This window comes from Halichoerus grypus, chromosome 3, assembly GCF_964656455.1.
Source record: "Halichoerus grypus chromosome 3, mHalGry1.hap1.1, whole genome shotgun sequence".
NCBI lineage: Eukaryota > Metazoa > Chordata > Mammalia > Carnivora > Phocidae > Halichoerus > Halichoerus grypus.
In genome coordinates this window covers 117,271,422-117,295,814 of record NC_135714.1, presented here as the reverse complement: position 1 = coordinate 117,295,814, position 24,393 = coordinate 117,271,422, and the positions used below count along the sequence as shown (strand labels likewise).

Below are 24,393 nucleotides of genomic sequence, written 5' to 3'. Positions count from 1 at the left end.
ATTATCATTCTTCAACTTCTACCTCTAACCCCCATTTATAGATGAGAAGCAACCATTATTATGCTGTCACAGATATAATGCAATTACCTGAAGTCCTGAGTGCGACATCCTTTGTGACATCCTCTCCTAAATATCTCTCCCTAGAGTTATGCAATCTACAGGTGTGATTCCATTAAGCATGGATAAAGATATAGATATGCACCTATCCATTCAGAGATGGGTTGTTAAGGGATTAGTTTTCTTATTATATCCTTGAGAAGATGCGTGCTTAATTTCCTCACAATTTGGAAAGGAGAGAATCATTTCATGTTTAAGAGTCATTTGCAAATTTGAGCAATATATTTAATGAGGCTCACTTCATATTTCTTAATATTATAATTAAGGCATAACACTTTCACCATTTTTTTTGTTTTGCTTTGTGTTTTAGAATTGATTTGCCCGATAATAGAAAACTTGGAGAAATTAATTTTGGCCACAAATAAAAATGGACAAGTAGTAGACTGGACTTTAAAACCAATAACATAGTGCTTGATGGTAATATGGAAAGCAAAGAGATTCATGGTATTCTTTAGGTTTGAGGCTATACCAAAACAGGTCATTCTAATTTTTAGACTAAATGTATATTTTTGTTGCTCCTATTTTCTAAGGAAACTGCTGAAGAAGCCAGATAAAAATTGTCAATAAACGAAGAAGAAAAATAATTTTGTCCTTTGAGTTATAACTATGTGCTTTATTTAATTGAAATTTATATCTTTTATGTCTAAAATGAAACAAGAAAGGATTTTGAAATTGCCTGAGATTTTCAGAGGGAAACTAGAAAGAAGAATATAATTAGAGAAGAAGAATTAGGATAGTTAAAAACTAGAAATCACATCATAAGAAATATTTTAAGATAATGCACTCATCTCTTATTCCAGATAGCAGAAGCAGGCACGTGCAGGGAAATGACATGGAGGTGAGTTTTGACACAATTTATTTCAGAAATACAAAGGAATAGGGCGCCTTATGAAATAATGAGCTCCTCAACCCAGATATTTTTGAGCAATGATCAATGTCTATTAGAAAAAAAATGGATGCTTTGTGTTTGTTATATTAGGTAGACAATTTGCCTATTTGAATCTCAATTGTTTTCCAAATTTAAGATTGTATTTTTTTTCTAAATAATTTCTCTTTGAGGGGGTGCTTTCTGAAACTATTATCGTGGTAAGGTTATTTATTCTTTACAGGAAGCATATCATAGTTATTATAAGCTAAGAAACATGTGTTTTTATTTTTTAGATCTATCCACATAGAATTTCATTCTTGAAAAAGAAAACAATGAATTTCAATATTTTCTTCTTCCTAGGAATAACTATTCAGTATAAATAATGCACATAGCAGTAATAATATCAAATAAATAATGTGAGAAAATATTTATTGATATAATTTTAAAATGAAATCATATTATAAAATATGTATATAGTCAATACAGTCTTTTAAAGTGTCTATCTATATCATCTAAGAGGTTGTCTTGTGACTGTATGTAATTCAAGACTAAGGCAGCCATTAAGTACTCCTAATTATAAATATCTTAAGAACAACTTTGCTTCAGTTTGAAAGTATAGTTACCCAAGGGAATTCCTAAGGAATTCATATTTTTGATATTGGAAAAGATCTTGGATATGAGCTAGCAATTCTTTATTAAAAAGTAAAATACACTGAAAGAACTTCAAATGCTTGTAAAATTATTCAGTGAAATTAGTAGAAAGTAAAGACTAATATCCAACCTTCCCCCATCAATGCTACTCATAATAATGTCTATTAACATTATATAACACTTGATATAGTGTTTCGTATATGTGGCAGGCATTTTTTTCTGAGCGCTTTACATGATTGAGCGCATTTATTCTTCCTAATAATCTTAAGAGGACTATTCTCCTATTTTACAGAGGAGGAAAATGAGGTACAGAGAGGTAAAATGACTCAGTGAAGTTAATTTGGGTAGGAAGTAGCAGCCCTGCGATTAGAATCTGGGGCATTCTGGTTATAGTCTACATCCTGGATTATTGCACTATTCTGTCTCTACAAATTAACATATTTTGGATGACACTTTGTCAAATTTTGTGCACAAAGTGTTTGAGGATAGCTATATGTAAGTTAGAGTTGGCTAAGGAATTTACTGGGTGCGGTTCAAATATCCTGGATAAGAAATGAAAGCTGTTTCAGGGTAGTAGCCCCAGGTTACTTTCCTAGGTAGTCACCCCGCAGAAATGCCTCGCTGGTATCCTGGAGTTGGAGACTGTGCTGTAGGGATAGCAGAGCAGACCTCCTAGGCTTCTGTAAAGAGCTATCTTCTAAAAGGCAGCCATGAAGTCATTTCCAGTAGAAACATTGTGTTGGCTGTTCTGAGAGAGCTGAGAGAAGCAAGTGGCCAAAAAAGCAAAAGTAGGACTAGTCAGCTTCTAGCGCTATCCCTGTGATGGGCTGGTCAGAGCGTGACCAATGTGACAAAAACTGCCCTGTGACCTCGCTGAGTCTCAGACTTTTAACCGTGTGCTCTGATGTCTCCTTCTGCAGGTCCAGAGGGGTCCGCAGGCATGGCACAGAATATGGAAAGAGAAGTAATTTGAGAGAGGCAGAGAGTAATACAATAGAAGGTTATAGAGAGGGCAGGGAGAGCCTTGCAAGGTCGACAGGAGCCAGAGCGGTAGCTGTAGCTTTCAAGGAGTGGGTTGCAATTCCTTATTACAGTAGGCAAACTAATAAACATAGAAAGAGATGAGGCTCCTTGGGTTAGTTCTATAGAATAAACAAGGGATCCAAGAAGATGACACATGGCTCAGAATAGGAAAAGAGAGTAAAAAGAAAAGTAAAACATAGACATCGCAGTGCTGGACGTGGCTCCAGGGAAATCAGTGCTTGGTGGGATGAGCTACGTAATTAAACCCTGTGATTTATGTTTTATTTGCTTGTGTTTTTTTGGTTTTGTTACTGTTTAGGTGTTTGAATTTTGTTGTGTATTTGTGTCTTAACATTTTTTTAGTTCACTTATATACTGCTTACCAGTAGATATGTTACCGGGTTGCTCCGTTCTTGTCCCAGATGCACCAAAGAACTGGAGACCCAGGACCAGAATGGGGAGGTAGAGTTTATTGAGTAGGTAAGCATATTACACTTCTAAGAGTGAAACCTGGCCACTGCCAAAGCAAGAGGGGCAATGGCACCGAGAAGCTCTAGCTGCATCCTTTTAAGCCTGCTGTGTGGATGTAGAAGTTTGGCTTTGATTAACATTTTTGATTGACAGCTGGTGGTTCTAGCACAGTTTGGCTTCTGCGCATGCGCCTACCCATGATGCATTCTGTTATAATTGTATTTATGTATTGCATATTTATGGGCTTTTCATGGGTTCTGTTGTGACTTTAAGGTAACCAAAGGGCAAGTTGCACCTTTTGTGCGCCTGCTCAGCTCTTAGACGTCACCTGGTGGCTTCTGAGGCAGCTCTATGGCTAGGGCCTCTTCTGTTAGCCCTGAGAGGTGGCTCTGAAGGTGTGCTGGTAACCCTCCGCGGTGGCCCGAGGGTGTGGCCAGCACCTGCTTTATCCCTCCTCGCTCATGCCCAACTGCCTAACAGATACGTTCTTAATCACCTCAGCTAACTCTTCTGTGCCTTTTTAAGGAGCTCCTCGGCATATGGGACCTGAAGTAGCCACCAGGGATCACAGGCAAGCATTCAGCATTCGGTTTACTATCATACAGTTAGGGAGGGGCTGATAGAAAGTGAAAAATAGGGGCATAAATTCAAATTGTGCTCCAGTTGAGAATATTTGTGAGCTTGCTGTCTAACACTGTTGCCAGCATGACTAATTCTATGAAGACTTCACTCTTCTAAGGTATTTTTAATTCATGCCCTTTTCCTATCCCCCTTTGTGTTTCTATTATTTTTTCCAGAAACTTGGCTTTATGTAGAGATTGCAGGAATTTTTTTGTTTTGCTTTGTTTGTTTGTTTTTTTTTCCATTTTAACTGAAGATCTATATTTATAGTATTTGCTCAGAGGGTAGTCGTTTGAATTATCACTGAAAAGGTTGCCGTCAGAGAGGGGAAAACATTCGAGAATGATTCAGTGCAGTGTGCCCTTTTGTCTAACAAGAATGTGCTTCTACATAACTCGTAAGTTTGTTGCTCAGAGACAGCAGCGGCACGTTCAATTATTCATGCCTTCTAATTAAGCCCTGCTGACTGTGCCTAAATGGAAACTTTATTTTGGAGAGAATGTGTTCTTAATGTTTTTCGCTACGACAGTAATTTGTCTGATGGCGACATAAGTGTCTTTAGGATCCTGAGTAACCTATTTGTTGGGTTTAGGACTCACATATAGATATTATCTGTCATGTGGAAGGTCTCCAAATTGTTTATCTCGTGTCTTATTTAGAGATGACAACGACATCTTACTTTTCTCTAATGACCTTTCAGTTATCGTCAGTGTTGGAAATATTGGGAATTTTCAAGCCAGGTTCTGTTGTTGTGCAGTTATTCGGCAGTTGCTGTGTGATACGCTAAAATTACATTTCTTTCAAAGCTGAACGAAGTGATTAAAATACTACATTTCTGTACTTATCTCTTCTTTGTCGTTGCTACGTGGATGAAAAAGTGTGTCATACCTAAAAATTGGCCAGCCATCATTACTTTGGTAATGTTCATCCAAAAAAATGTTCGATTTTAAACATGAATATTTCCTCACAATCTCTTCCTATTATACTCCCACAAGGTAAATTTTCCAAAAGTGTAAAAGTGTATGGTTCCTCAGAACACTGAAATTTAGATGATTTTAGCTTCATGTCATTAAATCAAGATGATTGTATTTATTTTTTATAATTCCATTCTTGCCTTTCCTTAACTTTTAGATCTTCTTGTATATTTCCTTCATTTATGATATATCTTAGTTAATTAGTAAAAATATAGAGTGAATATATTACACTACATACATCTATTTAAAGTACTTTATTAATTTTTGTTTATTATCCATTGGAAAGTTTGAAATGAATACTCTAGTTAGTCTGAGCAATAAATCAGTGACAACAGGGTAAAATCCTGAATCATCCATTTTGGCTAACACTATTAATCAGATTACATAGAGAAATTGCCACTCTGTTACTTCATGAGAAATCCCAGTTTTAGTGATTTTAAAAAGTAAATTCTCATTTATAGACTGTCTTTTTCTTATTAAAGGGCATGTTTTTTCTTATTTTTCTTTATAGATTTTATGGTGATTAAAGATGTTTCTTAAATAAAATGATGGATTTTTATTAAAAATAAAACTTATGTATACATATTTTCCATCCATTACAGTTACTCTATTCTGTCAGATTTATATTTTTATTAATAGAGATAATATAGGACATTGAAATAGAATAGAAAAAAAGTATTTAAAAATTACAAAGACTTTCTGTAACCTGGGAACTGAAATTTAAGACAATTTGAATATTTTCTGCATATGTTATTTTTCTAGACAATTTAACATTTAATTTTCAAGGAAAATATTAATCACTTCAAGTACTATGATAGAAACACAGTGCAAAGAAAACAATTTTAAATTTTGGACGGATCTTTATACATGACCTTAACCACTTTAACATATGTTTTTAAATGATTGTGATATTATATACCACCTTTTGAGAAAAGAATTCAAATAGTTTTATGTATGTAATCAAGAGGCAATTAAAATACTAGAGTCAAAGTTAAATAGGGGAGCACATAGCATTATAGTTGGAAATTGAGTAGTTTCAAGAAGAAGATGGGATAGATCTTCTGGTAATATATTCATCTCATACTTCACATCTATGAAGACGATTTGGTTAAGTTCTTCAAATTAGTTCTGGGATAACACGTAACACTGCTAAGAAGAAACTGACTCTTTTAAATGCTATTTGACAAAGAATTCCTTTGGAGCAGAACTATTTTTTAAAACTTTCTGGAAATTATTTATTCATTAAGCACAGCTTGTGTTATGGATGATTCTGAAGTGGATGAAATACTTTACTGTAGAAATATTGTAATGCTGAGTGGTATTTTCAGACATCCTTAAGCTTGAGTCTTATTTTCTTGTATATTGCAGTGCTGTTTTCAAATGATACTGACTGACTTAAATAGGGCCAGATGATGATAATTATTCACTCTTTTAGGATGTCGATAAGGAATTAAATTTCTAGAATTTAATGTGAACTTGAATTCTGATTATAATACTTGTTTGTACTGTTGCAGAGTTTATAAAATGGATTTTCTGAATTTTGTTGGCTTTTTCACATAGATTTTTGCCAAGGCTATAGAATTTTTTTGGAAATGTGCTTCTATTGCATTTTCTGTTAAGAAGTACATTAAATATATTGTTGGGGTTAATGTAGAGCATGAGATCATCCATAATACCTGGCTTGCCTCACACGGAGGCCACCGGGGGCGAGGGAAGGTTTCGGAGAAGGACTTAGGGCTTTGTGGAATGCCGACGCCCGCGGCGACCACTCTGCCTTAAGAGAGCCGCGCTTGCCCGGAATGGCCAGCAATCCCTGTACCGGCGGATGAAAGATGACTCCAGACTTTTCAGTGAAAGAGAGAAGGCAAGGGGGTCAACGCTCAGAGACGAAGACCCTTTGTTCTTCTTTGCTCCCGCCTTTACTGGTCCTTCAGGATAATCACAAATCTTTATCACTGTTTCTCAAGCACGTGATGTGTGGCAAGGGGTCTTACTGGAACTAGGAGGATCTGTTTACGGGAGAGATACGATATGCTATTCTGCGTGTTCTACGAGTTCTGCTACACATAGCCTAAGGGACAATGCGTGCATTTCTTAGATCACAGGGCGGCTGTTTGGGGTAAGAGAGCTTCGGGGAGGGCAACTCCCCGCGGCATTCCTATGGCAGAGTGGTCACGCGGGCCCCGGTGTTCCAAAGGCCTATGCCCTTCTCCGAAACCTTCTTCCCTCACCCCCAGTGGCCTCCGTGTGACATTTTAGCAAGCCAGGTATTATGAATGATCTCATGCTCTACGTTAACCCCGACAATTTATTTTAGGATATTGTTGTTAGGGTAAAGTTAGGTCAGCATTTTCACCTGTTTTAATCTTCAAAGTATTAAAATCGTTTTAGTTTCCATACAAATATCTTACATAGATCCAATGATTAAATAACTATCTTCATTTATATTTTATTTAATACATATAACTCTGGAAAATAGGTATTATTACCTTTAACATACATGGAAGGAACTGGAGGAAATGTAAATAGGTTCATACAAGTAAAATATAAAAAACTTTATTATATCCTAGCTATCTCCCAAATCTATATGACTCCCATCCTCGCACTTATCAAAGCCCAGTGATTAATAGATTATCTGAATTTTTTTCCTTTTCCTTATAAGGAAAGTTCTAGAGTATTAATTATATCCAAGTGGTATGTACTATCCATGGATACAACCTTGTTTATCTCTATCTGTAATCTCTTTGAAATGTATAACTCACAAGTAAATTTGGCTAGACTGAGAGCATTCCAGTGCCCATCAGTGAGGTTTCTTCCTAATTTGAAACTTGTTCTCTGGGTTCTAAATAGTCTTTCCTGTTTTTCTTCCCACCACTGTTTGCACCATCAGATCTCTTCCATAGACCTCTCTTACACTGATTTCCATTACGCAGTTCTCTCTCAAGGGGCCAATCTTAGACTTTCTGTTTTATTAGGTATAGTCTCCTTGGGTTATCTCATTAACTACAATGAGGGAGTCAAAATGCCTATTGCTCACTCAGACCTTTTCTCCTGATCTCCAGACTCACATTCTAACTGCTTAGACATATAAAAAATAGTAGATTGAAAACCAAATTGCGTCATGTCTCCACATTTCCATATGCTTTTGTGTTTTCTACTCAATAAATATAACTGTATGCTCATTGTCAAATCATAAATCTTAAAAATATCTTTGATTTCTTCCTCTCCCATTTATTATTTTATTAGTATATTAAATTAGTATCATAGAGCTTTTTAATGCACCAGGAACTGTTCCCTGCTTTCCTGGAGATTTTGATCTAGGTGATGAGACAGATAATAAGCAAATAATCACACACACACACACACACACACACACACACACACAAATCCCATGAAAATTCAGCTATGTTAAAAGCTTTGAATGAGAGATACTTTGTTCCAAAACAGCATATAATGAAACACTCAACCTTATCAGGAGGATCAGGAAAAGATTTTCAGGAGAAGAAACACTTGAGCCTAGAACTGAAATAAAAGTCTTGAGTTAACTGACTTATGAGATGGAAAAGAGAGAGTTCCAGATAGGGAACTGCAAGTGTAAAGGCTGTCAGGCCGAGGGAAGCACAGTAGCGAGAACTGCTCGAAGAAGGCCAGAGTTGGTGGAAGGAAAGGAGTCTGGGAAAGTGTGATGATGACAGATGAGGTGTGGAAGAATAAAGGAGCAGAACACGCATATCCATATAGAACTTAAAGATGCCATGAGAGATGGTGAACTATTTTTGGGTTTTAGGCAAAGGGGTGAAGAAATCAATGTGTTTTTAAAAATATCCTCACATCTAGTTAACAAATCTTATTTCTATCAACTCTTAAATACCCCTTGAATTTGTTTTCTTTCTTTCTTTCTTTCTTTCTTTCTTTCTTTCTTTCTTTCTTTCTTTCTTTCTTTCTTTCTTTCTTTCTTTCTTTCTCTTTCTTCCTTCCTTCCTTCCTTTCTTTCTTTCTCTCTTTCTTTCTTTCTTTCTTTCTTTCTTTCTTTCTTTCTTTCTTTCTTTCTTTCTTTCTTTCTCTTTCTTTCTTTCTTCATTGCCTTAATATGGGACCTTTTTGTTTGTAATTTGCTGCAACAATATCCTACCTCATTTTCCTGTCTCTATTCTGTCACTGTGAACACATTTCATTGTGCTTAGGGGGAAATGATGAAATGTTGTTCTGTTACATAGAGCAGTGTTTTCTCAATTTCCTATGGTATATCAGTCAATATTTTCAGACAAAAAGATTTCATGGTTAATATAAATTTGGGAAGTACTCCACAATCTATGCCCCATTTGGTCAGCAGTGCAAATCTTACAGAAAAGACTTTAATTACTTTTGTTTAATCGGGTATTTCCCAAAGTGAGTTGACTGACTATAGTCTCCTCTTTTCTCCTCTTAAGAAGTACCAACATCTTTCAATACCCATGTTCTTTAGAACTTGTGTTTGAATCATTGCCTACAGCGTGAAGTCTAAACTCTCCAATAAGGCATTCAGAGCTCTACTTTTAGGACTTGTTTCCTTTTTCTCTTTAGAGCTTTAACTCTTATAGCACTCTACTCACAGCACATGCTCAACTACAGATTTGTGAAACTTTTCACACTTCACTGAAATTCCCCCATGCTATTTCACAATATGCTTCTCTTTACCCAAAATGCTCCTCTACCATTTTGCACTTGGCTAGCTTCTATTCAAGGCAACTCAGTTGCCAGCTTCACTGAGGCTCTTCTATCTTTCAATCAAACTTAAATAGAAGTCTCGTCTTCTTCTTAGGCATCTCCTTACTTTAAACTTCTTACACTTTACTCTTTACTTTTTTTTTTTTTTAAAGATTTTATTTATTTATTTGAGAGGGAGAGACACAGCGAGAGAGGGAACACAAGCACAGGGAGTGGGAGAGAGAGAAGCAGGCTTCCCGCAGAGCAGGGAGCCCAATGCAGGGCTCGATCCCAGGACCCTGGGATCATGACCTGAGCCGAAGGCAGACGCTTAACGACTGAGCCACCCAGGCGCCCCACTCTTTACTTTTTTAATTCTAATACTAAAGAGTAAACTTGTTGAACACAGAGACTACCCTTCCTTTCTTTGCATCCTCCTTTACTAGTGTTGTGCTTAGAATTTAGTAAGTTGCAAAACAGATATGTGTTAAACAAATATAAGAACAAAACCAGGACCAAGAGCAGATAAAGACAAAGTAGGGCAAAGTTTCATTCTTCAGTAAGCTTGCAATTTAATTAAAGTGTAAGTCAAATGACTATAGCAAAAAGATTAAGGACAATTCTCTAAGGAATATATGCAAGTTCACATATGTCTGGATGAATTGGGGTAAGATTCCTGGAGTAATTATTTTAGATGGGCTTGTAACATCATACAGTATTTCTATGGAAGAAAGATGCTTATTTCAGGTAGAACTGGGAAGGGCAAGGGTAAATATCCCTAGGAGACAAAGTCTACACCAGTGTATGTGGTGCACATGGCTTCTAATAGCAGACTAAGAATTATATGTTGTGTCTATGAGTATAGATGAAGCATTGAGGGATGTGAGCATGAGATTGTCATGAATGTTGGTTTTTTAAAAAGATTCAACCAACAGGATTAACTTTTGGAGAGTCTAGGAATAAGGAGGTTTGTTAGAATGCATGTAACAATATTCTAGGTCAAGGGATGGCAGACATTTTCTACAAAGAGCCAGATAGCGTATTCAGCTTGGCAGGCCATATGGTCTCTATCACAACTGTTTAACTCTATTGATAGGGAGTGAAAGCAGTCATAGACAATATGAAATGAGTGACCAGGGCTATGTTCCAATAAAATTTTATTTACAAAACAGGTAGCAGGCTGGATTTTGTTTGGGGACCATAGTTTGTTAGGTGAAAATTAACAAAGTGTAAACTGGACTAATAGTAGCAACAATGGGAAAGAAGGTTATCTGTAAGGAAATCATAGAAATGGAATATATAGCACTTATTATCTCATTGCATGTAAGTGGCAAAAAGGGAAAAGGTGTTAAAAATGATACCAAGAGTTCAGACCTAGTCACTGGAAAGCTGTTGGTGTCATTGACAGACATAAGCAAGTTAAGAAAGAGGCTCTTTGGGGAGTGAAGATGATTTAACTGTGGAATGGGGAAGCCAGTTAACAAAAGAAAGCTGTGGAGTGTTAGGAACAGTCCCATTAAACTGCAAACAACATTGAAAACTCCAAAAGCCTCTTCCACTTGGCAATGAGTTTTAAGAAATTTGTTCCATTTTTCAATTTTTTACATTATAAATAATGAAGAGGTATATGAGTTTCCTTAATATTATAACATGCCCAGTATGGTTTTAGTAGCTTTCTACACAGAATACATTGCTCTTTCACCCATTCATTCAGGATATAGAACAAGCTGTGCTATTATAAAAATCATTTATTTTAGAAATAATTATTTCTTGCCATAAATATGTCTACAATGTATATTGCTTGACAAATGTGACCTTATTCTTTTTTCTTTATTCAGACTTCAAAGGATTTAATTTTTATTTTAAGGAGCCAAACTGAAATAAGATTAACTATAAACCATTTTTCTCTGTTTCTTTTCCTGAGCAGGCAAATGTTACTGTGCATTTCAATTAGAAACATACTTGTCAGGTGGGAAGGAAGAAGGAATAAAGTGAGTCAGCAATGAAATAGGACAGGCTTCTTTACCAACAGCAATAACAACAACAACAACAACCCAAAGATCTAGAAATGAATTATTCAAAGGCACACTGAAACCAGTCAGCAACATTGAAATGGGATTCAATACACCTGAAACCTCTTCGGGGGAATTATTTCAACCTCTATTTCTTAGATTTCTATAAAATTTCCTTGTTAAAACAAGAGCCAGAAAGACTTTCTTTAAAATTCCTCTTCATTATAAGGGGTTTGCAAACATTGCTGTTATTCTCTCCTCTATTGCATGGAAAGCTTCACCATAGTTAAAAACTGTGCTCCTAACTATAACATCACATACTTGGGACTCAGCTGCTTATGGTTTTGTCATTTTTTTGTCTCTTATTTTTTCCATTACCATTCGATTCCATTTTTACCAACCCCTCTTAAAGATGTATTTGGACTTTAGAAACAATACAGGAGTCCTATCCCAAGTAGATCCACTGATCTAGACTGTTTTATTCCCATTGTGAGTCAAACTGAATGGCTTCTTCAGAAAGACCTATTATGTTTTATATACTCTAATGGAAATGTGTTCTCTGGAATTTTTAAAGAAAAGTATAAAAGCTGTTTGCTGTGCATTTGAAACTCTATGCAAAACACCATTTTAATTATGTCTACCTCTCTTGTTTTGTTTTACTGTGTGAAATAAAATTAATCATGTATCAAATTTGGAGTGATGGTAGGTTACAACTTGTTCTATCATTCTGTAAACAGATCTGAATGTTTTTGATATATCATATGAACTACACTATGAAAATATTCAAAATGGGAAAACACAAAGAAAATAATGCCTGCGTGTGCTGGGGAAGAGGGTACTGCCGCTAATGTCTACTAGGTTTCTCATGAAGTAGCTGTAAATATCTTTCATGTTGTACTGAACATTGATGACATTTTTAGGGTAATTGAGAATATAGTTAGTCAATTTTACATGAAAAAGAATACCTGATGTAGGATGTGGTGTTTAAGACTTCACCTAAAATAGATTAATTTTGTAAACTACTCAAAAGTGTTTAAGTATAAACAAGTGATACAAAATATCTTCACAACAACGATCATCAGACTGGGTGGGATGAGTACCCATGTGGGTCAGGAAGAATTTTTTTTTTTTAAGATTTATTTATTTGACAGAGAGAGTGCATACACATAAGTGGGAGGAGGGGCAGAGTGAGAGAGAGAATCTCAAGCCAACATGGATCTCGATCTCACAACCCTGAGATCATGACCTGAGCCAAAATCCAGAGTCCGACGCTTAACTGACTGAGTCACCGAGGCGTTCCAGGAAGACTTTTTAAATGGTAAATGGGCACAGTTAATTTTAAGGCAGTCAATTTCCAGAGTTTCAGTCTCCATATGTATTCTTTCCAGTGGGTGACATGATCCATCAGGCATCTTCTCTTTTCCCATCTCCTTTTGCATCATTGTCATGCTCTCATCTCACAAAAGAAAGGTAAAGCTCTTACAAATTCTGGATTTTGCTGCGATAATTTTCATTTAATGACCACAACTTGTGCATTGCTCAATTCTAATCAAATAATGCATTGTCCTTGAGGAAGAAAGAGGTAGAACATTATATCATTAGGCATCGCACTCACAGCAAGGCCCCATGCTTTAGCTATCCATGTCTCTGTCTCTCCGTCATCTATCTAATGTCATTTAATTATCTGTGTGTCTCAGAATTAAAATTCAGAACTGAGCTTGTTGCTATGGGATGCAGATTGATATATTTATTCATTTATTTAAATTGGAAAATAAAGTCAAGCTTTTTGTGACAGGAAGTAAATATACTCTGTTTTGTTTGACAGCAGGTCTGGCTTTGGGAATCAGGTTATATGTCAGATATTTTTCTGTTATTTGAATGATTCAAAACATCAGCCCCAAGGGTACAAGGCACATGCTACTCTAGAAGTATTTTATCCAAAAGCAAAATTAACAATATTTTAATTTTCTCAAACACTGGTGTATGTTTCTGGTTAAAATTGGGCCTCTAGGTAAAGAGAAACAGGTGTAAATAATAGTTACTTGATGTGTTGGGATAAAGTCTTTTTGGAGGGACGCCTGGGCGGCTCAGTTGGTATCTGCCTTCAGCTCAGGTCATGATCCCACGGTCCTGGGATTGAGTCCTGCATCGGGCTCTTTGCTCAGTGGCAAACCTCCTGCTTCCCCTGCTTGTGCTCTCTCTCTCTTTCTCTCTGACAAATAAATAAATAAAATCTTAAAAAAAAAAAAGCCTTTTTTGGCGTGATAGAAATTGAGAAAATTTTGAGAAAACTTATTTCAAGTCAGATGATTTTTAGTCATTTGTATTCACTGGAAATGAATAAAAAACTAATCAATATGTCAGCTTGTGTTTCTTAAAAATACATTGACTTACTGGTGTTCTTAACTAGCATTTAGTAGCACTCAACAAATATGGTCTCACAGAAATACTTGTCCAGTTTTTGGAGGGGATAGGGGCTTTGAAAAAATATTGGGAAAAAACCTGATAAATTATCTAATGAATTTGATTGGTATAGACATCTGAGATAATTTAGCTAAAATAATAATAAAACAACACTCCCCTTTTATTTTCTTTTTTTTTCCTTTTTGCCTCAATTGATCAGATGTTTTTAAATTTTTTTATTTATTTTTTCTTGTATTGGCAAATCTCATAATTCTGAAAACCATGAAGATGAGGATTTGTTCATTTTGACTAAATAACCTTAAAGATATTTACAGTGGAAAGTCAGTTTTCTGTAGTTTTTAACACATAACCAATTTATCTGAAGTCTCTTAATAGCAATATTACTAGAGTGAATCTCCTAGAATTTTACCAATTAGTTTTTTGTACAAAGCATATCTCTCTCTTGATTTCTTTAGAAAAATCCAATGACACAATAATTTCGGCTAACTTATTGGTTAGAACAGTGTTTTCTAAGGCAGGGTATATATACAAGATGATTTTAGCTGGTAAACAGGCTTAGAATGAAGTAGTATTGAATCATACAAGACAAGTGTGTCTTTATCAACTCTTTTTCAGTCCTTTTTATTTTTTTATTTTTTTAATATTTTATTTATTTATTTGAGAGAGAGAGAGCACAAGCAGAGGGGAGAGGTTGAGGGAAGGGAGAAGCAGACTCCCTGCTGAGCAGGGAGCTCGATGCGGGACTCGATCCCAGAACCCTGGGATCATGACCTGCGCTGAGGGCAGACGCTTAACTGACTGAGCCACCCAGGCGCCTTTTCAGTCCTTTTTTAATACATCATTTAATACATTTAATACCATTCAAGAAGAAAAATCAGTTTGTTGCTAGTATGTTTTAACATTGTTCTAACACTTTTCATTCTCTCTTGGCAGGAGATAGGATCTGACTAAAATTTAATATCGTTGAAATATTTTCACTGTTGTGATCAAATACAGTTGCAAAGTCACTGAGCTCTGAAGCCAGACAACCTACATTCATTTGCTGGCTCTACTATTTACTAGCTTGGTAATCTCAGGTAAGTTTCTTAACTTCTGTGCGCTTCAGTTTTCTTCATTTGTGCTAATACTTTTGAGGGTACTAGACTATAATGAGGATATTTACTCACATAAAGAATTTCAGAAACATATTTTCTGTCACACATGGTGAGTTCAAAAAGCTAATTATTAAATTTATTTTTTCTCATGCATGTGTGTTTATATCAGGTGATATTGATTTTTCATTTATGGAAGTAAAAAAGTAAGATGATTCAAAGAAATGTTCAATGGATAACTGAATATTGATACTGGGATATTGTAAAAAAAAAATCATGAATGTCATTTCTAAATGGTGAATCTGTACAAGCAGTGACCTTGACATTTTTTTCCTTACAGAATTATTTAGGTACAAATAGCACATTCCTACTTCCAGCTAGGAATAAGTATCTTGTAGCACTGTAATGCAGCCCCCACTCACACACTCAAGAAAAACCAGAAAATCTGGTTAAAGAACCACAATATTCTGTTTGAAGGAATTTGGAAGCTGCCAAGACAACCCGGACTAGAGAGGCTAAGATTCCAAAGAAAAGACAACCAAGGAGAAATTAGTCATCACTCTTCAAGTAAAGCTGTTCTTCTTAGGGCACTTGCCAATGCTCATCTCTGCATGAGAAGAAAACACAGGCAAAGAGCCATACACAAGGAGCAGAGAAGCCAGAAGAACAACAGAAAATATCAAGTGGCTAGAAAGACAAAATTTGGGGTTTAGGGCTGGTAAGGCAACAGAGATTTGAGGAGCAAAATCCTAAAGAGAGGGGAGGCACACGGAAGTGAACTCTACACTGTTAGTGTTTCCCTTTTGTCAACATTGGCTGAATTTTAAAGCTGGCAAAAAAAGAGGCTGAAGAACTAATCAGAAAACCATTGCTTTGTGGGGTTCTATACTCATAGATCAGGAATTCCATTAGCTCCCAGTTAGCAGTGCAGGATGAGGTTCTGCAGGCAAGAATATAAAATCCATATCCAGGGAGAATGTATTGCTGGCCCTCCCAGGACAGAAAGCATCCAAAGTAGTCAATTTGCCCCTGAGCGGTCAGTTGGCTTCCTTGGGAAATAATAGCATATCAGGGCCTCTGTCTGGCCTCTGTTACTGCATGTAAGACATTTGGAGGTGACAGTGGTCAAACTGGGTTGGGTATGCAGGAGAACATTATTGCATCGCGTGTAGTCTCCATTTCTACTATGTCTTCTACCCTGTTTATGTGCCCTTTGAGCTGGTTCTGGGGTTGGCCACTGACAAAATCTGTAACATGTATGGACTACGTCACTTTTCTTCTTGGTTTTTCAGTACCTCTTCTGTGAGGATTGCATCCTGATAGGTGTTGATTGGGTGATACAAAACCAACTCCACTTTGTGCCTCTATATATCCCATATACCCACCCACTTGTCTTCTTGCCAGCCTTCCTCATTTAACCTTACAGTTTTTTTTTCTTTTTCCTTCTGACCCTGACAAGCTGACCAAGTCATTGGCCACACCACAGAATCTGTATATAGTGTCACCTAGGGCTACTTTTGCTTCCACCAAAAATGTGACAAGTGCACTATTTGCAGATTTGCTTATTGGAAGCTGTTCCCTGTCTACTTTCTTTCAACTCACTCCCTGAAAACAGTTGTAATGTAGCTGTGATCCATTTTTGCTTGGATCCACAAACTTAGATGTCCTATCTATAAATCAAGTTGGGCTTTTCCCTCCTCCTTAAGCTAGTCATAGGTAGAGCCTATATGATCATAGGTACAGGGTGGAAGATGGGTGTGGATACAGTCTGAGTTGACCTTGGCTGTCTTCTCATTTGCTTTCTCATGCTCTCTTATCCTTCTTGAGTTAATTCCTGATGTCCCATTTCCAATACACTGCTGCTGGCCCTGTCTGACTTTATGACTGGGTCCATCTGATAGCCAGCTCACAATGGGTATTTATGGATGAATGTTCAATTGTTGTCCCAAAGACAGCCTTCTCTCTTTTTTTTTAAAAGATTTTATTTATTTATTTGAGAGAGAGAATGAGAGAGCATGAGAGGGAAGAGGGTCAGAGGGAGAAGCAGACCCCCTGCCGAGCAGGGAGCCCGATGCAGGACTCGATCCCGGGACTCCAGGATCATGACCCGAGCCAAAGGCAGTCGCCCAACCAACTGAGCCACCCAGGCGCCCGACAGCCTTCTCTTTCTACAGGGCTCAATAGCACACAGGAGCTGTCTCTTGAAATGTGTGTAATTTTCTATTACAGATTGCATGGACTTGCACTCAAGCCCCATGGAACTACATTATGATTCTTTCATTGGACCTTGCTATAAACACTATACTTGTATGTTCTCACCACTGAAATCTCTATCTCCACAGAGTCTGCCAGATACTGTGACCCAGGCCAAGGGCTGCTTGAATTGTAGCTAGGACCTGCTGTGAAGCCCTTTCCTGTTCAGATCCCACTCAAGCCTAACCTCTTCTGAGTCTCTCTGATATGTGGGCCAACGCAATAATTCTGAGTGTGGAATGTGTTACCTTTGGAATTCTAGAAGGCTCTCTAGACTTTGTATTTTTGTCTCTGTAATAGGAGATGCAAAATGAAGTCGTCTTTTACTGTTATACTGTACATGTCCAAATTACCCTTTATTGTCCATCATTTTACTATTTTTCCTCTGCAGTGTATCAATATAACTTAAGGATAATCATCTAAATCCATTGTTCTTATGATATTGCCCCAATCCCAATCGCCTCAGCCTTCCAAAAACTGGATCCTTACCAGTGAGGGTATTCCCTTCCAATAACGCATTTCCCTGCCACTGCCAGTGAAATATTAAGCAACTGGTCACCACTTTTTGTTCCATATTTTTCTTAGGATTGGATTCTCCTTGCTAGCCAGGCAGCAAGTGAGCCAGTCCCCCCAATCCATCTTTTTGCTTTCCTTAAATCACTCTCAGTACCAATGCTCACTGTTCACGTTACCTGAGAAGAAGACATCAAGATATAATTAAACACAAGTAAGACTTATTGTGGTAAATTCCTGTGGAGGTTAAAGAGGGAGTGCTCAAGAGTGGTAGAAAGAGCCTCACAGCATGATTCACGTCTAACACCTATGGGGAGAAAAGGGAGAGAAAGGAGGAGGATGAGATAGGAAGGGCTCATGTTGTAGAACTACTCTGAGAAAATGGACAGAGAGATCCTGAGCATATTTTCTCATTACAGGTGTGACATATTGGGCAGAAATATTCCATCTTTAGTACCCTTGACATGATCAGTGACTGACAGCAGCCTAAGCCCCATGGGGAACCTAAAGGTGTACAGTTAGAGGCTCTCAGTTTTCCTGAAACAGTAGGTCCCCTTGAAGGAATATCTGAGTGGTATGCACCGTGGACAGACACTGCAATGGAACTTTAAAAAAAACCCACAAAAGTCAGTGACTTGACAATATATTGTTTAAAGTTATGTGTAAGTTATGTTAATAGAAGAAATGAGCTAAATAAGAAAGGAAAAAGAAAGCATGGCATAAGAATTGGCAGAAAAATTTGATAGGAAAGAAGAAAAAAATAAAGTTATAGAATTTTTAAGTTACATAAAATAATAGACATAATCTAAAATATTTTTTCAAAGAGAATGTTAAAAATGGAAAAAATAAAGATTGCATTCTTCGTATTTATTTATTTCTACCATTCATGTTTCAATAGGATTTGATATGAAATATTATTTTACAGAGTTGGAAATAGATAGTATAAAACATACTACATTTGTGGTTCTATGCAGTCATTCCATACCCTTGTATGTATGTCTTTTTTATGCTCTATGTATCAAGAAGTACAACAGGAAAGAAAAAAAAAATGGGAGAGCTCTTAATAGCGGAACAATGCAACTAGGCTGTGAAAATTAATGAGACGTAAAGAACACATTGAGCAGAAATAACAAAGAACTGTAAAAGTAGAAAGGAGATTAAGACCACTTTATGTAAAAATTTTGGAAGCAAATCTTGGATCTGTATAAAAAAAAAAAAAGACTATTAGGTCTAGAGGAATTTTCCCACAATAAGCTAGAATGTGGCACAATCTCTTGAATGTGTATGACAGGGTAATGGGGAGGAAGATTCAAATACAATATGGGCTCCTCTTCCAGTAATGACAGCATAACTTCCATTGGACTGCCCCTCCCATGGATAGTAATCATAAACTTTGGACAAAATTTAATAAACTCTTTGCACTGGAGAGCAGTGACTGGCAGGTGGAAACTGGAGTAGGGTCCTATCCTTGATTGTAATTTCAGAGGATCTCCCGTTCTATCTAAAGTAGAAGCAGTAATAATGGCAGTGAGAACTCTAACAGTGGTGGCCAGAGAGAGTTGTCATGGCAAAGCCTCTGTGAGAGAGTTTGTTGACATCCGGGGTTTGAAAGACATCTTAGTTGGCTAGAGTGAAGGGGGCAAAACTCACAGAACTCACTGGAGTCTTGAAGAGCCTCATTACGAGATTTTCTCCCTTCACCCATCGTAGATAATGACACTTTCTTTCCAGTTCAGGAGAATGATGAAATGGAATTTTAACTGCAATAGCAACTGCAGTGGTGGCAAATGAGTTAGGAGTAAAACTGCTATTTCAAGGGCCGCCCGGGTGGCTCGCTCAGTTAAGCGACCAACTCGTGATTTCATCTCAGGTCATGATCTCATGGATTCTGAGATTGAGCCCTGTTTCAGGGCTTGTGCTCAGCGGGGAGTCTGCTTAAGATTCCCTTTCTCCCTCTCCCTCTGCCCCTCCTCCCACTCACGCATGCTCTCTCTCTCTCTCCTTAAAATGAATAAATAAATCTTAAAAAACAAACAAACAAACAAAAAACAACCCTGCCATTTCAAGGCAACATCTTGATGGACTTAGTCAGAATTGAGTTGTGTAGTTTCAATAGAACAACAACAAAAGCGAGCCATAAGCTGGCTATGAAATTGCATCCTGATTTTTGGAAACATTTAAGAAGGAGTTCATTGCAATGTCCTGGATTTCCTGGGCCTGTGCAGTGGAGCTCTTAGAACATTTCACTTTGGAGATAAAAGTTAACATGATCCGCTTACTCACAGGCTGGAAAGTCTTATGATATAAAGCTCAATTATTGTCCATTATTTGTGGAGTTTCTTTTTTTTTTTTTTTAAGATTTTATTTATTTATTTGAGACAGAATGAGAGAGAGAGAGAGAGAGCACATGAGAGGGGGGAGGGTCAGAGGGAGAAGCAGGCTCCCTGCCGAGCAGGGAGCCTGATGCGGGACTCGATCCAGGGACTCCAGGATCATGACCTGAGCCGAAGGCAGTCGCTTAACCAACTGAGCCACCCAGGCACCCTATTTGTGGAGTTTCTTAATATCATTGATTAATTTTGTCAAAAGGACCCAAATCTTTAAGAGGAGTTCCCAAATATCATAATTGTTGGTATTAACATTGACATCCAAGTTCTCAATTTAGTTTTATTGATCAATATGAGAGAAAAAAGATTTTAAAAGCAATGTTGTCTTTCATGTTGCATAGGTTTAAAAAATACTGCAGAAGTATATTTTATCTGTGTATATTTAATCTGGAGATGAATTTAGCTTAATGGTATTATGGAATCTAAAAGTCTCACCTTAAAATACCTGACAAAGGTGACACTAGGGAAACCTAGAGGCAGGAATTCAAGGACACTGGTATGCAGAGCAAGGGCCTTAGGGTGGCGATCTCAGTCAAGAATATGTTCAAATGCCAGTTCATTAATAAATGTGTAAAATCCAAGAGTATGTATCTACTACCCAGGTGAAATGCAAGGACAAGATCTACAGAGCAGAGTGCTGATTTTAAAATGGTGATTTCCTAAATGAGAATTTAATTAAAAAAAAAAGTTTCAAGAAAGAAATTCAGAGCCAGAGGTAAATGAGAACATAAAGGAGAAAAAAATAAAATAAACAAATAGAAACAGATTATACAAAAAGTTAAAAGTAGTATTAGTGCTTGAATGAGTCAAAGATACAAATGCAAAAGGACCCAGATAAAATTCCAAAGATAAAAGAATTCCAGGTATCTAAATAACCACAAAGATGTGTTTCAGTATGTTTGTTTCATAAGAATTCCATTTTGGGGGGGGAAAAATCCAACTTTCTGTGTTTTCAATATGTGATATGTGACTTCTGAGTATGGAACTATTAATTGGATAAATGCTTAATCATACCAGCTGTATTTGCTCTGATTCATTTAACCCTAAAGACCAATATAGACATTGAAATTAAACAATAAACACAAGACGTAGATTCAAGACAAAAATTCTCTGTATTTTCTAAACATTCTGTACATCTTATTTTGTTCATTGATTTTCAATACAACCTTCTATTACTCATTAGCAAAGCTAAAATTTCCATACTGATAACTGTTTTTTAAAGATATTAACTAATATATACATTGCTTGTAATTAATGTATTTAAAATGTAAAATTTTGATGTGAGCACTATTTTGATGATAATAGAAATGAATGCAAACTGAGTAAAAATATGGAAAAATAAGAATGAATTAAAAAGCCCCCAAATAGCATTGTAATTATATGATGCCTTTTAAAACATAAAAATGAAGAAATCATATGAGCAGGATATTATTTTAAAACATTGTCCCATATTTAATTCTTCTATATGATGGAGAAACATGAGATTACATTTCTGTGAGAGTAAAGTTTCAGTTCATTTGCAAGTATTCCCATTTTTGTAATAGGGAAACCTAATTGTTATGAGTGAAAAAGGAGACTAGCACATTCATTCAAAAAGATGGTACATTTAGAGCCAAAATTGTTCACTGGTATTTTATTGTTTTGTTAAGGCATTTATCCCCTATTTCTACCCCATTCTGATTCTGAGAATGTCATTCCATTGCTTAGTCAGTAAGAGTACTGCAATATACTTAAATGTAAAACCCAAATGGTTTTTATTGTTGTTTTTCTGTCAAAAGCAAACATATTTTCCTGAGTTATCTAGCTATTTGTTTCTCTTTAACTTTTCTGGATAGTATCAAACTTGAATGAATACAAATCAATTCTTTTGCTATAGGATTTAAAAAAAAAAATCTATCTAGTGTTTCGAAATGGCTGAAGTTTTCACCAACAGTTGTAAAATTTTTAAAAATAAAACTCTGCCTGCCAGACAGTTTCACATTTGGGAACTCGGCTTTGCTTCACATATCCTGGCATGCGAAATAAAGTTTCCACATTCCCAGAAACCTAATGGCAATTCCACATTGCTGTTTTTCTCTGGGGGTTCACAGCCTATGTATCAAATTACAACTTCTCTCTGAGTTCATGCTCATTTAAAAACCTTTCCCCACCTTGAGCTTTATTTGTACTTTTCATTCTATGTTATTTTTCATGGACTCAATTATTTTCCCTGAAAATAATTTCTCTTTATACTGTTTGTTTGCTAGTTATGAAAATCTCTGGCCTAAAATTCTATAGGTGATGTTGGTGGCAGAGGATCTGTAGAGACATCTCAAAATAAAGGAACTACAATTAAAATGTCTCCACTCCACAAGACCATATTCTGATTTTAGATTTCTCTTTTTTATAAGAGCATTTCTACCTATGAAAATATATAAGTGAAAGGTAAATGAACCCTGACACTCTAATTCTTTATAGATTAGAGGCTGAATTATTTGTATTAAATGTGAAATAAGAATATAAACTTAAATATTCAATAATTTACTTAAATTCGGTTTACATACAGGAGGATAAGTGCTTTGGTCTAAAGAACCTGCCTATATTGGTAAGCCATTGGAAAACTGCAATACAAATTTCTGATTTGCTGTACATTCTTATCATAGAATTTGTCATTAATAGCCAATAACTATATTTAATTTTTAATCAAATTCTATGTATAGCAGCCACAACTAGGTTAAGTAGAAATATATTTTTAATCAGTGCTTTTTGATGATGATAATTGGGAAATGAAAAAAAGTAACTGAATTAACCTTATTTATATTTGAGCAAATCCAAATTAGTTTCTGTAAAAATAGAGTATTTCTAAATACAGCCTATTATAGAATCTTAGATACACTTTGACATAAGATAAATGGATCCTTCTATTTACTTCTGGAAATGTGTATATGTTAAAAAAAAAAGATTAAAGAAAAATGCATTTCTCCAAGAGACTTTAAATATCAAAATAAACAGAAAATAAACAATTTGTGAGGAAGGGGTCTGTCTACTCCATACCACTGCCAAAATAGTCCCTTATAAACTTAGAGCAAAAATTTGTAACAAAAAATATGAAGCAAAGAATTGTGGAAATTGAACAAACATTTTTTTTTGCCCAAGCTTAACTTGTCTGGAGAACTTATATTACAGTAGACTGCATTCACTGATTTATGCACTCTTTTATTTGTTTGCTTTATTCCTTCTCACTCTACTCCTCTATCAGGAGAGGTTGTTGTCAATGTGCATAATATTTTTATAGCCTGTCTTAAAGTATCAAAATCAGTATTAGTAAACCTAGTGTTAACATTGTTCAGTTAATAGCATTGCCTGAACTATGGCAATATGAGTCAATATAAAGTGGGTTTTAATTTATTTTCTTAGGAATACTGCTGATGAGCTTTCTGGATAATGACATTTATGAGCAATATTTGTTGTCATTATTGTTGTTGTTTTATACATAGTAATACTTAGGCTGTTCTGCCTGGTCCATAATGGGTTTTAATTCATGGTAAATACATGAATATGAGACATGTATAGTGTAAACACAGGTAATTTAATTTCCCATATTAATAGAAAAGATGCATCAAATGATAGCTAGTCAAAAATGTAGTAGTCAGTATCGGTCCAAAGGTTTCAAAAGGAGAGTTTCAGTTTAAGCTGGGGCGCTTGGGAAGTGAACACAGAGTGTTGTCCTTGTACACCTGCTACCTGGAACTTCCCTGGCGATGTTGCATTAGCTGATGAGGTAAATAAGCTGGGTTATTTTTTATACATAGTAAAATCTCTCTGCCGATTTCAGGAAAGTGAGGGAGCAAGTCCATGGATGAATAGTAAGAATTTTTCTGAATAACTGAACATAGTCTTTCTCTGAAGGGAAAGAGTAAAGACAGTACCACATGCAGTCAGGAGGGGCTGTTTCACTTGCCAAAGCGTCCTAAAACCTCAGTGTGCTAAGGTGAAAATAGAACCTTTTACAGCTCAGGTATATTCTGTTAAGACTAGTTAGAATCAGAAAAGATGTATTACAGTACCAAATTCACAACCGATTGGTAAAGCAAAAGTTCCCACTACATGGAGCAACCCAACCCCTCCATTGTACGAAATTTCCATGTAGAGAAGATAGAAATAGTTCTGGCTTGCTGAATTTTATGAGGTTTGATTTTATGAGGTCTGATACCTGCATAGAAGTAGACATTGCCATAATCCACATCTGGCTCAAGGGAGAACACTTTATAAAGAGTTATATACATTATAAACCACCCTCCCCTATATTGAAAAAGCTTTTAA

General features: G+C 36.2%; 1 long non-coding RNA gene across 2 annotated transcripts; it reads left to right on the top strand.

The window, feature by feature from the left end:
- Nucleotides 1-3,354: 3,354 nt before the first annotated feature.
- LOC118541258 (uncharacterized) lies at nt 3,355-21,839 on the top strand. Of its 2 annotated transcripts, none has more exons than XR_004920011.2 (4): nt 3,355-3,869; nt 14,781-14,923; nt 17,281-20,023; nt 20,244-21,839. It is a non-coding gene; the product is annotated as an uncharacterized LOC118541258 (long non-coding RNA). The 2 variants fall into 2 exon arrangements; XR_013446466.1 differs by lacking the exon at nt 3,355-3,869 and adding an exon at nt 12,649-12,741.
- The last annotated feature ends 2,554 nt before the right edge of the window (nt 21,840-24,393 follow it).